Below are 19,822 nucleotides of genomic sequence, written 5' to 3'. Positions count from 1 at the left end.
AACTCTTCTGCTCACCAAGCAGTGAGCTTTTGATTAAGCCGTTTTTTAAAAATAAAAAATACAGTAAAAATAGCAATATTGTAAAATATAAATTTCCCACGGAAAAACATTGTGACGGGTCTAAAATATAAACACTTATAATATGTACCATAGTGAATCACGGTAAGACAAAAACATGTTTTGGAGGAAGGATTGATGATGTATTGACTCATTATTTAAATGTTGTTACATAGTGTACCTTCAAATATATTCTCCTATCCCAGTTAGATTGATTGCGCTGAAAAGTGTACAGTGTGTCATTGTGGATCAATCAATACATTGCTCTGTTTGTTTGAGCATCTCGACACTGGTTGCTCAGTCACCGGCATGAGTTTAGGCTGGACTATCTATTTGACTGACACAAATGACACACTTCACCTTTTACAACAATAGAAGTCTAGGGGAAGTTCTGTTTAGATAATTACATAAACTGTAACGATGAAAACAGCCTTTAGAGGAACTTGACTATCATATAATCTGATAACCCTAAACTGTGTTTTTAAAGAGAGGGTTAGAGGAAAGGTTAGGTTGGATTATTTTCTCTCATACCTTCTCTTTATCTTCTAGAAGACTGTCCACAAGAGTCCTGAGATGAATCTGCTGCTCTCCTGCAGACATCACAAACAAAATGTCAGAAACATACTTACACAAGCATATTAAAGTTTTTTTCGATTGCTAAACGACAGTGGGCACAACTGGAGTCACATGTGCAAAACTCTAACTACAGTCTGCACAGCAGCAGTTCATGTGGACCAAACTCTAGTTCGTCTTTCATTGCTTGAACACACTTTTCAAAACTCTCCCATGACTTTAACCACAACCTGCACAACACTGTGGATTTATAGCACTTTGTTCAAATGCTAACACACTGCTGTCAAAACTGTGAACCACACATTCAAAACAGACTAGATTTCAGCCTTGTGCCTTTCAAACACTGCTGATTGCAATTTCAGCTGAAAGGCTAAGCAGGTGTCTTGTTTTAGACTTGTTAGTGAACACACATGGATGGATGGATGGATGGATGGATGGATGGATGGATGGATGGATGGATGGATGGATGGATGGATGGATGGATGGATGGATGGATGGATGGATGGATGGATGGATGGATGGATGGATGGATGGATGGATGGATGGATGGATGGATGGATGGATGGATGGATGGATACCTCTATATTCTTTTAGATATTTCTACCTTTTTTTCTCATTACTGTAATTCCGTAAATTACTACAGACTATTGGAGCAAACTGCTAATTTTCATTTACCTTAAAGAATTGTTATGTTCTAAAAATGTAAATAAATCATGAGAAAGAATGTCACTCTTTTCTTTGAAGAAAATATTACTTTGTATGAAGTCACTGAAATTGTTCAAACTGTAAAGATGAAAAGTTTGTATTTTCTGTATTGGTGTTTAATGCTAGTGTTTTTACTCTCAGTGTGTTCTGAGTGACAGTGTGTGTTATCTCAGTGAGGGTTGTGCACAGTGTTTGGCTGCACTGAGCCTGTTTTGAGCCATGTGTTAAGAGCTGTGTTGCTTGGAATGAGTTTTGCAGGTGATGTGAACTGTTTAGCTCAGGTGACTGTTGGTAGTGCAGACTGTAGTTAGAGTTTTGCACATGTAGCTCCAGTTGTGCTCACTGTTGTTTAGCAATAAAAAAAAACTGTAACAAAAAGTAACTTGACACTTAAGTGTATTTAACTAGTACTAACTATTCATTTATTGTGTGCATTTTTACATTGACCTTGTAATTATTAAAAACACCTGCATGTAATTACAGCTGTAATTAATTTCTGTAATCACATCTATAATTACACTGTTAACCTTCGCTTACACTTTAACCCACACTTAAACCTAGCCTGGCTCCGCCCTCCTATGTACTTCCGCTTAATTTTCATTTTCCTTCAGTACTCCGTCTGGGTTTGCGGTATATTCGTGGGTTTTCTCTGCCCAAATTTTTACCGGTCCAATCAGCGAACAGAGGGAATGGCTGAGAACGATGACGTTAAGGTCGTGCGCTAGTTTGAGTTGTAGGGTTACATCTAGGGGTGGGGGGAAAAATCGATTCTTCGATGCATCGCGATGCGGACGTGGACGATTCTGAATCGATTCACAAATGTCAAAAAATCGATTTTCTAAAAAAAATATATATATTGTTTAGTTTTCACATCAGTACACTGTGTAAACCGCTCTGTTATAGGCTACGTACGTTATACTGCAATATGTGCAATTTCAGTCGCAAAAAGTTACATTTTGACTGTGCTCTCTGCAGATGTTTTTGATTGTAGTATACAGCAAACATTTCAAGTCATAACTCTTTATTATTTAGTTGTGTATAAGAGTGGCTTTGTATGTTACTAATTGAAGCTACAGTAAGTTGTTCAAAAATGTTCATTTTGTCTTCTTAATGATTAAATTGGACAATTTTCTTCTAGAAAGACAAGGTGTTCAGGTGGAGAAAAAACTTTTTCTTTACCTTGACATGTTTCGACTGCAACCTGCAGTCTTCCTCCACCTGAACACCTTGTCTTTATAGAAGAAAATTGTCCAATTTCTACAGTATGTTGGTTCTGATCTACTTCCTAAAGGAAATAAGCCTTTCATTTATTTTTTATTGTTTAGTTCAACTTGATGAGTCAATCATCACAATACAACACAATGTGATGTATTCATTTCTGTGTTCTACAGTACATAAGCTACATACAAATAATTCTGAAGTTATAACTACACGACACAGAAAGTGCTTTGAGTTGTTGTTACTCAATAAAAGAGTTAAGTAATTCAGCAGCTGACTTTTTTTAATACTGCAATCACTTTGTGGTGTATTTTCGTTTACTGTTGTGAAATGGAAAATCAATAATCGCTAATCGAGAATCGTTAATAATCGAAAATCGACTGTAATCGAATCGGGACTTCAATAATCGTGATCGAATCGAATCGGGAAATCAGACAGATTAACCACCCCTAGTTACATCACGACCAAAAGTAAGCGATTGGTTATGACAGATCCAGAGTGGCTCTGGGCAGATCCAATAGTTTTAAACTTCAACAGAGCACCCGCCTTCAATGAAGTTTACGCTTGTCAATGGAGAGTGGCCAGACTCTCTGTACAAATGAAATTTACCTAACAAATATTTTTTGATGCAAGTACATACTAGTTCATATAAATGGATATATTTGACTGATTTGCAGGTGTAAAATGCAGATGAAGGCCCTTATAATGCCCATTTTATATTAAAGGGGCTTTATATAGAGTTCAGAAACCCTTGTCATTAGCGACACCGGTGGCTTTTAAGTGAAAAGTCCATTGTTTTTATTATTGCTGTTTTGGACCCCATTGACTTCCATTGAATGGAAAAAACTGTCTTCAAAATATCTTGTTTTCCATAGATAAAGAAAGCCATACAGGTTTGGAATGACATGATGGTGAGTAAATAATGACAGAACTATCCCTTTAATCCCAGACAACGTAGTGTCGGCCCAGATCCGGGCCACATCTGGTACATGTGGATTCGATGTGGGCCGGATCTGGGCCGACACTATGTTGCTGTCTGTGATAAAACTTGTTTTAACACCGGCATATTTCAAGCAATAAGCCTCTTTCTATAAATGCCTCTGAATTATAAATGTGATTCGAATTATTATTGAATAATAGAAATAACGCAGGATGCTGTCGGTTGAGACCCTGCTGTGTATGTCGTACCCATTGCAGTGAGGAGATCCTGCAGATGTTGAAGCTGGTGATCAGCCTTGTTTGCTTCCAGCTGTCCCACACGGGTCTCCAGACTCTCGTGCCTGTCTCTCAGTCTGCCCACCTCGTCAGCCTCGTCAGACAGGGACTGATGTGGAGGAGAGAGATCTACACCAGGTGTCCCACCTGCACCTGCTCTGTCTTCCTTGATCGGGCTACCAGGGTTCAAAGGGAGGACGGTTACGGTGTCTTCAGCGGCGGAGACTGTGCCCTGCAACCCCTGGGAACGCAAGAGGGAATGTAATTTACAAAAGCACAGTTCATGCCACCTGAGGCTGAGATGAATGTCTTCATTTTTGGCCTCAGTTTCTGTTTGTAGATGTTGGTTATGCATTTACATTTAGCAAATCATTCATTCAGGTCAATGTTTGCCTCAACTACAGCTGCCGCCTGCTCTGACAAAACAATGACTGCGATAAGAACCTGCGAGATTTAGGATGGTTGTGAAAGGTTACTGGCTTCTGAAAGCTACAGGACACACTAAATTGACTTCGGGCTGTGTGTTGAGTGATTACGGCTGGACGTGCCTCCTGGATCTTCTGCCTCTCACTGATGAGCGCCGCCTGCATCTCGTCCCATGTGACACACTGTGTGAGCTCGTCTGGAACAGGGTACTGGGCCATCTTGTCCTTCAGCTCTTTCTGAGAGAGAGGAAAAATGTAATTCGCCATTTTCTTAATAAACATGACAATAATTATCTGACCACATAAAGTCCTTGTTATTGTTTCAGCACAAATCTCGCTCATCAGGAACAGTTACCCTAAAGTGGAAAACCATGATGCTCGTTATTGTGGTGCATTGTGGGAATGAATGAGTGCACTCGATAATGTCCACTATGGTTTTGGACAACACTACAAATGGCCGGTCCCTCAAATAGTGCCTTATTTAAGGGTATTGGGGGCGAAAGTAAAGGGAGATATTTGCTTTTACAGAAATCGCTTTTTAAGGACTACAACAGTGGTTCCCAATCCTGGTCCTGGGGACCCACAGCTCTGCACAGTTTGTATGTCTCCCTCATTTAACACACACATTTAAATGAATTCCTATGGAAGTAGGAATGAACTAAAAAACGTTTGCTCTTTTCTGCCCGTTCCTCGCCGTGGACGCACACCATATATATATATATATATATATATATATATATATATATATATATATATATATATATATATATATATATTTATTTTGTTACATATATATAATGTATATATATATATATATACATGTATATATATATATATATATACACATGTATATATATATATATATATATATATATATATATATAGCTGCGAGCAGCGATGGAGGGCCCAAGCCGGTGACACCGCCACCCCGGTGGCTTTAGTGTAACTAAAGGCACCAGGGTGGCGGTGCCACCGGCTTAGGCCCGCAATCGCTGCTCGCAGCTATATTTATTCATTGAAAACCCTGTTTCATCTATCCCGGCCCTTTTAGAGTGCATTAGAGGCTATGGCTTAGTCTGGATATAAGGTAAATGCTGAGAAATCAGAAGCAATGATGATTTCAGGACATTGGCCCACTCAGTTAGATAATGAAGTTTTTTTTTTCATTTTCGATGGTCTAGTAAGGGTTTCAGATACTTGGGTGTTACCCTTACACCCATGACAACACATTTATACTCTGCTAACTACATGCAGCTTTTTGAAACCATAAAAAAAGATTTGGCGAAATGAGATACTACCTCTCTCCATGTTTGGAAGTATTGAAAGAGTAAAAATTAACATACTGCCGAGGCTTCTCTTCCTATTTCAATCTCTTCCTGTTTTGGTTCCAGTCTCAGCGTTTAATACACTAGAAAAATGGATTTCAAAGATCTCCAACAAATGTTGAAAAATATTTTATCAATATAATCTACCTACTAAAAACCATACAGCACATATTTATGGGAAGTTAATGCAGGACCGATCTGATGACACGTTTGATATCAAAAGATACTGGGAACTAGAGTTAAATACTGTATTAGAGGATGAGATGTGGATAAATGAGTCAAATGTGGAAGGAATTTGATTGGAAAATGAAAATGAGATTCTTTAGAGTTCCACTGGTGGTTGCCAAATTTGACAGTACTTCGCCATTATCACAATGCTGGAGAGGTTGTGGGATGGTGGGGGACTATGTGCATATATTCTGGGAATGTCCCAAAATACAAGCGTATTGGCAGGGGGTTAAATGGGAAATTAAAGTTTTAGAAAGAGATATTCCAATGCACCCAGAATTTTTTTTGCTTGATGGTTTCCCCTCAGATCAGTTCAGTAAATCCCACTTATTTGTATTACATATATTGTTAATGGCAGCTAGGAAGATAATCACTATGAACTGGATGGAGGTGCATGAACCCACTGTGACAGAATGGACACATAGACTGAAACAGATATACATGTTTGAGAAGATGACAGCAGACTTGCAGTTGAAATCGGACATTTTTCGACATAAGTAGACATTAATTGAAAATTTGCCTGAAATAAATAGATTAAATATATGTTAATGTTTGAACAATGCAGATAATGTACTGCTATGTGGTTTATTCTCTGAAGTGCTATCAAGGATTTGTGTATTTATTTGAACTATTTGTTGATGTTTTCTTTTTTCTTTTCTTTTTTTCAGTTCAATAAAAACACAGTAAAAAAAAAAAAAGCCAATAAAAATGTTTCAAACATTTAATACCATTTACAATTTAGCGTATACTTAAAGGGGTCATTTGATGGTTCTAAAAATAACATTATTTTGTGTATTTGGTTTAATGCAATGTGTTTACTCTGTTTTAGGTTATAAAAAGTAATTATTTTACACATACTGTACATTATTGTTGCTCCTCTATGCCCCGCCTTTCTGAAACGCATCGATTTTTATAAAGCTCAATGTTCAGAAAAGGGTGGAGTTCTCTGATTGGCCAGCGATCCAGAGCATTGTGATTGGCCCAAAAACCTTAAGCGTGTGACAGAAATGTCACGCCCCTTACCATATATGCAACATCAGCTCCCAAAGCAATAATGAAAGGTGATAATTTCAGCCTAGAAGACTATGAAAACAAACATAAAACTATGTCTGCATTTGTGATCGTAGAAGCGACAAGCAAGTGCTACTCTATACTGTAACGTTCTGTGACATAATTGTTGTCCTGCAGTTTTATTGACCTCTTTCCGTGGCTGAAAAACACTGATTGATCGATATTATGTATGAGGCATATATACCTTTCGGTAAGTTGTACTGTATTATTAAATAAAAAGTAACAGATGATCAATTTACGTAAACTGAGGCGCTACAGCAATCTGTCACGTCACATTTACAAGCACCAAAACGGTATTTATTGTCTGAATTTCGTAATAAAATGGACAGAACCTGAGAGCTGAGAATTTTTTTCATATCAAAAGTAACCTGGGGGTTGTTCCATAAAACAAGATTAGAATACAAGCCAGGCTTATTTTGGTTAGTCAGACTTATTGTCGGTGGATTCTGTTTCATAAAGCAAACTTAAAATAGTTCAAACTCCGTTACCCTGGCAACTTACGCTGGGAAACTAGCCTGGTCCAGGGCAGGCTAACTGTCAGGCTAAGCCTCAGCTGTTACACAGATCCTCTAACACTGACCAACAAGAACATAATGATATTATGTTAACAGCAAGATAAAGTTTTTTTATATGAAACCATAGACCTTTATCTACAGATCAAGTATAATAATAGTAACACTGAATCATCTTGGAGAGAGTTTCATCGTGTTGACTGTCGTAACCGAACGCAACGCGATGCTGAATGAAGAATGATTGACAGCCGCAGCTGAGGGAAACGTTTACTGAGCTTGAATTTAACGACTTAAATATTAATTTCTATCTCACATTATACTATATAATGGCTTCAGAACACTTATAATATTGTGCACGAAAACTTATGGTGCTTTATAATGTTTGTGTGCCTTTTCTGGGGCTTAACAATAACACTGAATAGTATACGCACAATATCGGATTTGGATCAGCCTCGTCTGACCGATACCCGATCCGGCAAAAATGGCAGTATCGGAGCCGATACCGATACTGAGTATCGGATCGGTGCATCCCTACTATTTTAATAATATTGTAAATTAATAATTTAAAATAATTTGTGTTATTTTACTTTGAAAGATTCAACCAATTGCAATTTTTACCAATTTTGTGCTATATTTTTATTCAATAAAGTTTTTATTTAATATTTTGTATTTTAAGGCAATTTTGTGGTACTAAATTATATTTATTTAGTTTATATATTTAACTTAAACTGTGATAAATCTTGAATGCTTTGGAGCACAGACTTGAGTTTGATCTCTTTTCAAAGACGACACTTAGCAGATTATTATTGTAAAGTAAAAAAAAAAATAACTTAAAGTTACAAAAGTTTAAGTTTATTGTTAGTAAAATGAACAAAAATATTACTTTTAATATTTATATGGAATATTTATATATATATATATATATATATATATATATATATATATATATATATATATTTTAAAACTGTTAAACCGCAAGAAAATCAAAGCCATAAATCTATACAAGTTGTGTTCCAAATTTGAGGTTGATATTATGAGCTTTCAGTCAGACTTTGTTAGGCCGCAGTACCAAACGTCTCCCCTAGATGAAATTCGTCTCCGATTTATGCGTCACTTTGATCACGAGAAGCACAAGTGTGACTATTTTTGTAGGACCATTTAACTTTTTCGAATCATGTTCACAATTCTTTGTGTTTGTAGTACCTGAAGAAGAAGTAGGCTACAACAAGATTAAAGAAGAATAAAATAAAATAGAGCGCTGCAGTGATTGCTTTTTGACGGTGTATTGATTCTGAATGGCAAATAATAAAAGCATACATGTATAACAGATGCTCAGTACATTACATTATCAGTGCATACATCACTTTTCTTACAAAGTAATGACTAGCTGTAAATATAAGTAACTTCAAGCATGTCTCATCACACTAGAGACGTGTGGCATTTACAACTGACAGTGACTAACTTTTTTCAGATTAAATATTTACCTGGACCCACTAAATGACAGTATGAAATTGATGACAACAATGCAGCTGAGATATCAATTACATGCTCATGTCTAACCAATGTTCACTCCATCGTGTCCAATGTATTTCCTACAATAAGTCATAAGATTGATGAGAACTATTGAAATGCATAACTCAATTCACAGACACGAAGGAGTGTTAATTACCCAAATGTGCAAGTTTCAGATAACTCATAAAACTGAAACAACATCATGAACTCTTATATATTGAACTCTAGGGGGTCCCCGAAAAACTTGGCAGAAACAAAAAAATGATTTTCCAATCCTAAAATTATTAATGACCAAATCTATATATAGTTTTATGATTTATATAAGTGGATACTTAATTGTAATGTGTTTATCCCAAAATCCTTTGCGCTCTTTAACGTTTTGCATACAGTTGAATGGACGGAGCAATTAGCGGCTGCAAGTGCAGTACAGATGATGGAAAGATTTTTAAAGAATCCCGCTCCCGCAAGCAGTTCATGCAAATCTGACTTGGCGAATACTAAGGCAAAAACCAGAAAATATGACAAATCTTACATTGCGTTTGGTTTTACCTGCATGTTAAAGCAGGGAGTCGATAGACCCCAGTGTGTTCTTTGTCAAGAGATTCTCTCCAACGAATGCATGAAACCATCCAAGCTCAAGCGCCATCTACAGCAGAAACATCCCAATGAGGCAGAAAAATCAACTGACTATTTCAAACATCAGGAGCTGTGTTTGGCCCGGCAGGCTAGTATTTTTCGGCAGCAAGCATCAGTCCCTGAGAGGTGTTTAAAAGCGTCATATTTGGCATCACTCCACATCGCGCGTGCTAAGAAGCCGCACACAGTTGGCGAAGCATTATTATTACCAGCTACCAAAGACATCGTCAAAGAGTTATTTGGAGAGGAAGTGGCACGAAAGGTAGATTGTGTGCCTTTGTCAGACAACACAGTAAGCAGACGCATAGGTGAGATGGCCGATGATATTTCATCACAACTTTTAGAACAGCTGCAAGCCAGTGAATACTTTTCACTTCAGTTGTACGAAAGTACTGATATAGCGAATCAAGCACAGCTAATGGTCTACGTACGTCTTCTCGGTAAAGACAAATTTATTGAGGAACTTCTCTTCTGTAAACCCCTTGAAGGCAGAACCACAGGTCAGGACATATTTAATATGATGGATCAGTTCATGACGGACAATTCAATAGACTGGTCTCGGTGTATTGGAGTGTGCAACGACGGTGCTGCCGCTATGACCGGTAAGCACAGCGGCGTCGTGACTCTGATAAAAGAGAAAGCCCCCAACGCCGTTGGCACACACTGCATGCTTCACCGTGAGGCTCTTGTGGCCAAGCGCATTGAAGATGACTTGCATCAAGTGTTGAAGGATGTAATAAAGACTGTGAACTATGTAAAATCACGCCCATTGAAACACAGACTCTTCCGTTTACTCTGCAAAGAAATGGGTGCAGATTACGAGGGTTTGCTGCTCCACTCAGAGGTGCGCTGGCTTTCCCACGGCGCCGTGTTAAGTCGCGTGTACGCGCTGCGCAAAGAGCTGAGAGAGTTTCTCTCTGATGAAAACCTAGAACTTGCCAAATGTTTTGAAGATGACACTTGGATACTGAAGTTGTCATACATGGCAGATTTTTTCCAGCATCTCAGTGTCCTCAATCAGAGCATGCAAGGACACAATGTTCACATACTGAACGCACAAGTCAAGGTGCGTGCATTCATGCAAAAATGATCCCTGTGGGAAAGCAAACTGCAAGAAATAGTAACAGAAATGTTTCCTCTCTACAACCAGGAGCGCATCTCCTCCACTGCAGACAACATCACACCCATAATTCAGTCTCACCTGTCACATCTTCAGGGCTATTTTAAACAGTATTTCCCTGATTTGAACAACAACCACCTTGACTTTGTAAGGGACCCATTTGCACCAGGGGTTGGCACTTATCTGGATCTGGCAGCCAAGGAGCAACTGATTGACTTGTCAAATGATGGCGGGAGAAAAACAAGGTTCCCATCTCTTCCTCTATCAGAGTTTTGGATGTCTGTGAGAGAGGACTACCCTATGTTGTCAGAGAAGGCAATAAGGTCCGTGTACTTGGCGGCCAACGGATTTTCGTTTTGGAAGGGTAAAAAACAAAAACGAAAAACGTCCGGTTTCCCAATTACCATTAGTAAATAGGAAAACGAAAAACGGAAAACAACCCATTATTCGTTTTTTGTTTTGATATTCAAAAACGGAAAACGAAAAACAATCTCGTTATCCGATTGTCCTTGATGTGTTTATAGATGGAAATCGGAAATCAAAATACGCATGTATAAAGTCGTAATCCTTAATTCTGCATTGGTATTTTTTCGTGACCCGGAAGCGATCTTAAGTAGTAAGCAGTTGTCATAGATACACCCATAGATATCATAAAGGCTAGATGTCTCGTGCGCGCTGCTGGCCAATGGACCTCCATGGTCCGCACGTGGCGGCCATCTTGCCACAGACAGCTCGCTCACTCGTTTAATGGTGCATGTACTTTTAAATAACCATAACTTGCTCAATTTTCTACCGATTTTCAAACGGTTTGGTTTGTTATAAACGTCAGAGATGTAGTTATGACACTGCATAAATACACTGCATACATATGAATAATTACAACATACATGTTCAAGCATTCGGAATTATAGCCACGTTAATAACGTTTGTAAGAAACCAAACCGTTAGTAAATCCATCAAGATTTCAGCGAGATAAGAGGATTTGTGTGCGTGCTGATCACTCACTTTACATTAAGCCTGCCTGTGACAAGATGGCCGAACGGTGATGCCGGAAGTGACTGCGCCATAAGACATCTAGCGTTTAGTATGATATCTATAGATACACCCATAGATATCAAATATCTATGGATACACCTATGAGCGGTTGTATGCTAGATGTCGCCTTGGCTACGGCAGTTCAACTTGGCCACTAAATATTTAATATTCAATTATTTTAATGATCACAATTAAAGTTTTAATTTGATTAATTTGAACAAGTAAACGTTGCATTCATATTCTGGGCTCATCTGATTTTTTTGTACATAGCATAGCCTACTTTGTTATGATTTTAGTATCATAATGATTAATAAATGCACGCACAATTATCCGTGAACTTGATTTGAACAAATGCCTGTGTGTGCAAAATTCAGAATTAAATGAATGTGCAGCAATTTGTACAAATAGAGCGTCTGTAGGCCTATTATATTGTTGTAGCCATTTAATTAGCTAATTTAGTTTCATATTTGTTAAAATATTATAATGTTATTTTTTTTTCCATTTATGCTGATTTATGAAAAGTGAACAGCATGATTAAGATAGGATGCGCAATATATCGAGAGACATGGAGCGGGTCAGACATGATTTTGACCACTTCATTAAGTTTTGTAGAAAGCATTTCTTTAAAGTGAATTTCGTTTTATATAAATTGTATCTTAATTTTAATAAATTTTTCATCAACCAATTGCCTGGATTGAATAAATAATATAATATAATACAATACAATATAATATAATTAGGGCTGTCAAAGTTAGCGTGTTAATAACGCGTTAACGCAAAATCATATTAACGGCACTAATTTTTTTAACGTGCGATTAGCGCAGCGCGTATTTTCTGTTTGACCCGTGGCCCAACCCCTAGTTGGAGAAATGGAGATACACAGTGTTGCTAACTTAGCGGCATTGCAGACCCCTTTAGCGATTTTTTCCCTTCAACAAAGTGCCCAAACCTTATTTAGTTTCTGAGAATCTACCGGTACCGCCAGTACTGCTCTCTCAGCACGCGCGCGCGCACCTCTCTCTCTCACTCGCTCGCTCGCTCGCTTGCTTGCTTTCTCTCTCTCTCTCTCTCTGCGTCTCGCGCGGAGGAGCAGCGCTTTAACTCAGTTAAGCACAGATATTATGTTGCTTTTCTATTTTTACAAGTATAGCCGAAATCAGAGCACAGATATTGTCTTTATCTTATGTGAATTTGATTTCACCAGACGGCTCGATTATCAGAATTTTTGTGCAGATTAACTTAACATCTTGGAAGGGCGAGCTGGTTATGTCTTAATGGGTCGCGTTTCAGTCACCATTTCAAATTCATTCCGTTGTTTGACATCAGAAACAGTAAAATATACCAATGAAAACAGTTTTATTGAGAATTTAGCTTCATCAAAATGGGCACAGAGAGAGACAAACTACAATGTAATAGGCTAATAAATAATAAATGTACATTTAGTATTTTCAGAAGAGCTGCCCTGTCATGCATAAATCTAAACATGTTTGTGTTAGTAAATTGCTCAGTGCAAAGAAATAGAAGTAATGGTAACCTGGCATTTTTTTTTGTTCTTTCTACGTGTCTACATGAACAAGTTCTTTGAAAAACATCTGTGACCTTTGAAACCTTCTCGTCCTTATGCTCTATATTGACTATGGTTTCAATAATAAACATACATTTGCATAAAGCATCTATATTTATCCATGCCCACGTTGATTAGAGTATTACAGACTTGAAAAGTATTAATTTAAAGGGTCATTTCACCCGTGGAGACATGAATGTGTATTGAAAGTGGGTCATTTATGTAGAAGAAATGTGAAATTATTTTTGAAGACTGAGACTTACGTTGAAGTAAGTTGAAGACTTACTTTCTAGACTGAGAAAAGCCAGAAAATGTATTTTTGGCTTATGTGGATGAAAGACAACAACTCCCAGAATGCACTTGCTTCGCTGCCCTACAAGGCCACTCCCAAGCCACGCCTACCGGTAAGACAGCGCAGTTGAAAACAAAAACATCAAGGCAAGGCTAGGCTACGAGTGAGTCTCCGTGACGAGTTTGCCCAAAATGTCCGGGATTCGGCTTTTGCTTTCTACAGTTGCCATTCATCATGTTTACTGTGGCGAGCAGGACGAGACTAGGGCCGCGGGAGAACGGCGCGAGGCCGGTGGCGTGATTACTGACGACCGACACCTGTGAGGCACTGTTCTCGTATCTCGCACGGAGGAGCAGGTATTTTCTTAGCAATGGTAAAACACACATCAACCGATCACGCCACCGGCCTCGCGTCTTTCAACCGATCACGCCACCGGCCTCGCGTCTTTCTCCCGCTGAATCCCGGACATTTTTGTCGATCTCGACGGCCGGACATGTCCGGGAAATAGAGTATGGTAACCCCTACTACTCAGCTTTCTTCGTCCCTGTTTTCTGCAGGTTTCTGCTGTTGAAATCAAACGCACTCGCACTGATCTGTGATAGGTCTGTTAGCGCATTAGGTCCAACCCCCTATAGGCGGGTTTGAAAGGGTGGATCTAGTGCTTGTAGTCTTAACAGAAATCCCCCCCTCTTACACTTCCTCCTAAATGACGATTTTTGCGTCATTGTAGGAGGAAGTGTAAAGAGGTAAATACAGATTTCTCTCGTCTCGGGGGAAAATGAAAAAATGTTGCATGACCATTCAATAGTATGACTGGGTTTCTAACAATGCAAAGCTTAATGCAAATGGGTGAAGTGTCCCTTTAAGGTACATTTAGAACAATTAAAAAAATGTGCGATTAAATGCGATTAATCGTGAGTTAACTCATGACAATATGCGATTAATCGCGATTAAAAAAAATTATCGATTGACAGCCCTAAATATAATCATGGAGGCGCTCGCGCGGTCACTTGCATTGCATGTGAACTGGAGTGCATCTCATCCTAACTTAACAAAACTCAGTGTACATGCCTTATTACAGACATGAGAAATACATCAAATACACAAAGCTTGAAATGTCTTTAAACAAAATAATTCAAAACAAAAAGAAAAAGGCTACTCTCTGATTATGTAATCCATTATGTGCATTTCTCTCTATAGGCGCGTTCACTACGAATATGGCGATCGTCAACTTCATCTTTGCAGTCGACACTGTCAGAAAACACTATTTATTAATAAAAATCAATGCATGCGTCACCGGATTTACAAATGCACATTTTGCTTGTTGAACGCACACATATTATGTCTAGTCTAAATAACGAGATATTATGTTGAAATAACATTATTATTAATAATACATCTTTTAGAATATTTGATTGAATGCTGAATGTTGCGCTTGTTCAATTTAATAAAATTAAAACTTTATTAATTTGTGATCATTAAAATATATATACGCATTCGTTCCAATCTTCCAATGCCGTAGCCAAGGCGACATCTAGCATAACCGCTCATAGGTGTATCTATGACAACTTTCTTACTAAAGATCGCTTCCGGGTCACGAAAAAATACCAATGCAGAATTAAGGATTACGACTTTATACATACCATACGTATTTTGATTTCCGATTTCCATCTATAAACACATCAAGGACAATCGGATAACGAGATTGTTTTTCGTTTTCCGTTTTTTAATATCAAAACAAAAAACGAATAATGGGTTGTTTTCCGTTTTCCTATTTACTAATGGTAATTAGGAAACCGGACGTTTTTTCGTTTTTGTTTTTTTCCTTTCAAAACGAAAATCCGTTGGCCGCCAAGTACACGGACCCAATAAAATGTCTTTTACCTTTTGCCACAACTTATTTGTGTGAAGCTGGATTTTCAGCACTGAAAGTACTTCAGTCAAAGCACAGAGCCCGTCTGGAGGTTGAAAGTGACATGCGTCTGGCTCTCACTAAAATGAAGCCACGTTATGACAAACTATGTAGAAGCCACCAAGCTCATCCGTCCCATTAGGAGTTTTGAATCAGTGAATGATTCAAACTGGTTTGATTGTGTTTGTAATGCAAATGCTGTTCTTCAGGTTTAACTTGTCACATTATAATGCTGTGAAAGAAGGTTCCTTTTTCACTTAATGAAAATATAGCAGCAATTTAGCAGTGCCTTAATTAGAAAAGGTACCCAGTTCAATGTAAATATTTTGCAGTTTTCCATAAATACAAGACAGGGGAAAAAAACTACAGAAACTACAAATATTACAAATGTCCAGGTTTAACTATTCATCTACCAGTGCCTTATTTAGAAAAGCTATCTTGTTCAGTTTATGTAAATATTTCGTTTTTTTTTATGAAATATAAAATAATTGTGAAAATCATTTTTGGCTACAGTGAGTTGCCAACTAATAAAATAAATAGTTTTTAAAACAATACCATTTTGCATGCCTGTGAAATTCCTAACGGTTCCTAACAGTGGAACAAATATTTCTTTCACTTATAGAGTGTACTTTACTTTACTTATAGAGATGCTTTTTTTGACTTTACTATTACTTATAGAGATGTTAAATGACTTTGGCCCGGTTTCACAGACAGGGCTTAGACTAAGCCAGGATTAGACCATAGATCAATTAGGACATTTAAGTAATTTTTATAAACATGCTTAGAAAAAAACATTACCGATGTGCATCTTAAAACTAAAAAGGCACTGTATATTTTATATTTTATATTATTTTTTTAAGATCAGTCAGTGCAAGTTTATTTCAGTGGAAACAGCTCACACTTACATTTTAGTCTAGGACTAGTCTGAAGCCCTGTCTGTGAAACCAGGGGTTTAAGGAATAATTGTACCTACAGCACTGCTTCTGTCCATCCTTCTCTCACCTTGCAGTCCTTCTCAGTGGAGATCTTCTCCATGAGCTTGTTCCAGTCCTTCTCCTGCCCGCTGATCTTCCCGAGCAGCTCCAGTAACATTTTATTGAGCTGCTCTATCACGCTGTCGAACTGCATGCGGCTCACCTTGCTCTCCAGAGCCTGTTTGTCCGCTTTCTGAGGAGAAAAGAGACGATGTCCACTGACTGTGAGTGTCCCATGGGGAACTTGAAATATTTATGAATGGTATAAATAAAAAAAAACCTCACAATTTCAGTCTTCATCTCCACCAGTTCCTTGTCTGCTTTCTTTTCATCCAGTTCCTCCAAAAGCTTGTACAGACGCTGGAAAAGCCACAACTTAAGTCAATGTGCTTCGTACAGCATCTCACATATAACTGCTAAAGGTTTCTGTAAGGGGTTGAGTTGGGCAAGGGTATAATAATTATAACTAGCTTAATTTAAGTACAAATTAAGTCAGCGGGAAGTCCCTGCCATGGCATGTGTCTCAGTGCAAGTACTTTTTACTAGGGATTTATATTTGAAAGTCGATAACCGATATATAGGCTGATGAATCGAAGTTAAAAATTTTATATCATTTTGAGAGCCTGATTACAAAAACGACTCTGTTACTCATGTAACCTCGGTTCTCTCTAGATGAGGGAACGAGTGTTGCGTAAGCTAGCTTACGCTACGGGAAAACCCCTTTTCTCGAGAAGATTGAAGCCAAAAATTATCCTTAATTTTTCTATAATTTAAAACGCATTTGCTGCAGCGAGCAGACCTAGATGAGGCAGCTCGCGCGCCTATTGGCTGCTCTGCGGCTGCTGCGACGTATGCACTAATGAGGCCGCTCTGAACGTCACGGCCTGGCAAAATGGGCGTGGCTTATGGCTATAAATCCCAGACAGGCCGATGAAATTCATCTACCATTTATTTCCAGTGTGTCACTTTGATCACAAGTGTGACTATTTTTGTAGGACCATTTAACTTTTTCGAATCATATCCACAATTCTTTGTGTTTGTAGTACCTTTAGAAGTAGTACAAAAAGATTAAAGAATAAAATAAAAGAGAGACGGCATTACAACTGACAGTGACACTCGTTCTTTACAAAGAGAAAACACATTTTCAGACTAAATATTTACCTGGACCCACTAAATGACAGTATGAAATTGATGACAACAATGCAGCTGAGATATTCAATTACATGCTCATGTCTAACCAATGTTCACTCCGTCGTGTCCAATGTATTTCCTACAATAAGTCACTTACAAGATTGATTAAAACTATTGAAATGCATAAATGTTAATTACCCAAATGTGCAAGTTTCAGATAACTCATAAAACTGAAACAACATCATGAACTCTTATATATTTAAACAATGTTGACATAAATGACTCTCTCTCGTGTATAGCGGGCTAACGCGCTAATCGCGAGGCATCCATGCTAACCATGTGCTCAGAAATGCTAACACATGACACACTATCACTAAACTAAAATGAGCTACTTTCAATCCGTACAACAACTCATCCGTGTTGCATTAAACAATGTAATTACTCAAGACCGAAGTGTTTTAAGTTACCTGAAGAAGTACAAAAAGATTAAAGAAGAATAAAATAAAAGAGAGCGCCGCAGTGACTGCTTCTATTGATTCTCTATTGATTCTAAAATGGAGCGTATCACGGGCGCGCGCCACATACCGAAGTGTGCGATGACGTCATCACACTGGTATGCCAAATGAAAATAATTAAATTAATTAATGCACATAACGCTCTTACTTGTTTCGTTTACCTAAAGCACAAATAAACATTTAAACAATATTAGCAATATCAAGAAAATAACATTGAACAATTCTATAATGCATTTGAAGAAATTAATACACATAAAAATCACTATATCACATGTTCACATAGCAAAGTGCCAAAAATCTTTTCCAACTTTCGTATAAAAAAAAGAAAAAGAAAAAAGGACCACAAATTACCGAAGTTCACCAGATGGCTAATCTAACATTTCTGTTCTCACCAATCTTAAAGGTGCTCTAAGCGATGTTGGGTGACGTTGGGTGACATAACATTTTAACGTTAGTCGTTGTTAACGTCATCTCTCCTCTAGCTAATTTACCTCTTCATGCTTCTCTCTCCTCCGCTCCCCACACCCCGCTTCATGTGCATGTGCACTAACCCCCCAACCCCCACCCCCAAATCATTCTTGTCGGTTATTGGCTGGACACTGTTTGTTATGTTTCCTGGTCCAGGCTGGGCCAGCTTGTTTTTGTTGCCGTTTGTGGAGCCTGGGCTGTCTACAGAGACCGCGTTTTTTTACAGTGTGTTCAGGGGACAGGCAGCTAGCGGATAGTGAGGAGATGTTTGCTCTATGTGACAAAAAATGTTTTGACCTTAAAAAAATGTGTGACATCGCTTAGAGCACCTTTAAACTTCCATCATAAGTGGTTGGATAGCAACAAGTATTTTCTGTAATATGTATGATTTGGGCTTTAGTTGAACCGGATTGACGGGAACCTCTGAAGAAACAGCTGGATGATCGCTGGAGGATCATCCACAAGAATCTGCAGACACAGTCGCTCCCCGAGCAGGACGACGCCGCTGGATTTAGGTAGTGAGTGAACAGATTCACTTTTTCTAAGACGTATAGTCCTTATGTGCCGAAGCCATCTTTACAGTTTTGTCTTTGAACTTTTTTGCAGTAGCTCTGTATATTATTTCTATGGCATCGCTGTCGAAGAGTGATTAGCTGGTGAAGTGGATTTACTTATTGCAGTGTTAACGAAAGATATCATGAGAGTTGTAATGTCTGAAGCGGATGTCATAACAAATGTCAGTAGACCAGGAAGATTTAAAAACAAGAGTTTTCATTCATAAATCTGTAAGATCTTACCTTCATGCTGTGGAAATACAAACAGGAAGAACACAACCCCTTACATATATGGTCTATATATATTTTTTTGTCTATTTTCCTGGCAAGTGGTTTTTGACCAGAATAAGCTCTAATGTGGAGCAGACTTTAAAGCTTGACCTAAAACATAAAATCAAACATATTGAATCCTTATATGCCCAAAGCCCTCTACGCAAGTGTGTCAATACAAAAACCAAGCTTGATTTTATGTGTTGTTGCATTCATAGGTTAACGCAACGCAAGGAAAGGGCCACATGGGAATTAGTTTACCAAGTATTTGCATCCTTGTGTATGTTTCTGAAATGTTCAGTCAGCCACTAACTGAATAACCGTCATATGACTAACATGATGATGGTTGTATGAAACAAACCTCACTGTCTTTGTGTCTTTCTCACTTCGTCATAGACAATTAGTGGCCCGGTTTCACTGCATCTCCTGCGATCGTCCAGTGGACATGATGACACCAGGACCGTACATACTTATTACACAGGACAACTGACATGACACGCATGACACACC

Source organism: Abramis brama (genome assembly GCF_963993115.1).
Source record: "Abramis brama genome assembly, chromosome: 1".
NCBI lineage: Eukaryota > Metazoa > Chordata > Actinopteri > Cypriniformes > Leuciscidae > Abramis > Abramis brama.
This window is presented reverse-complemented; position numbering follows the sequence as displayed.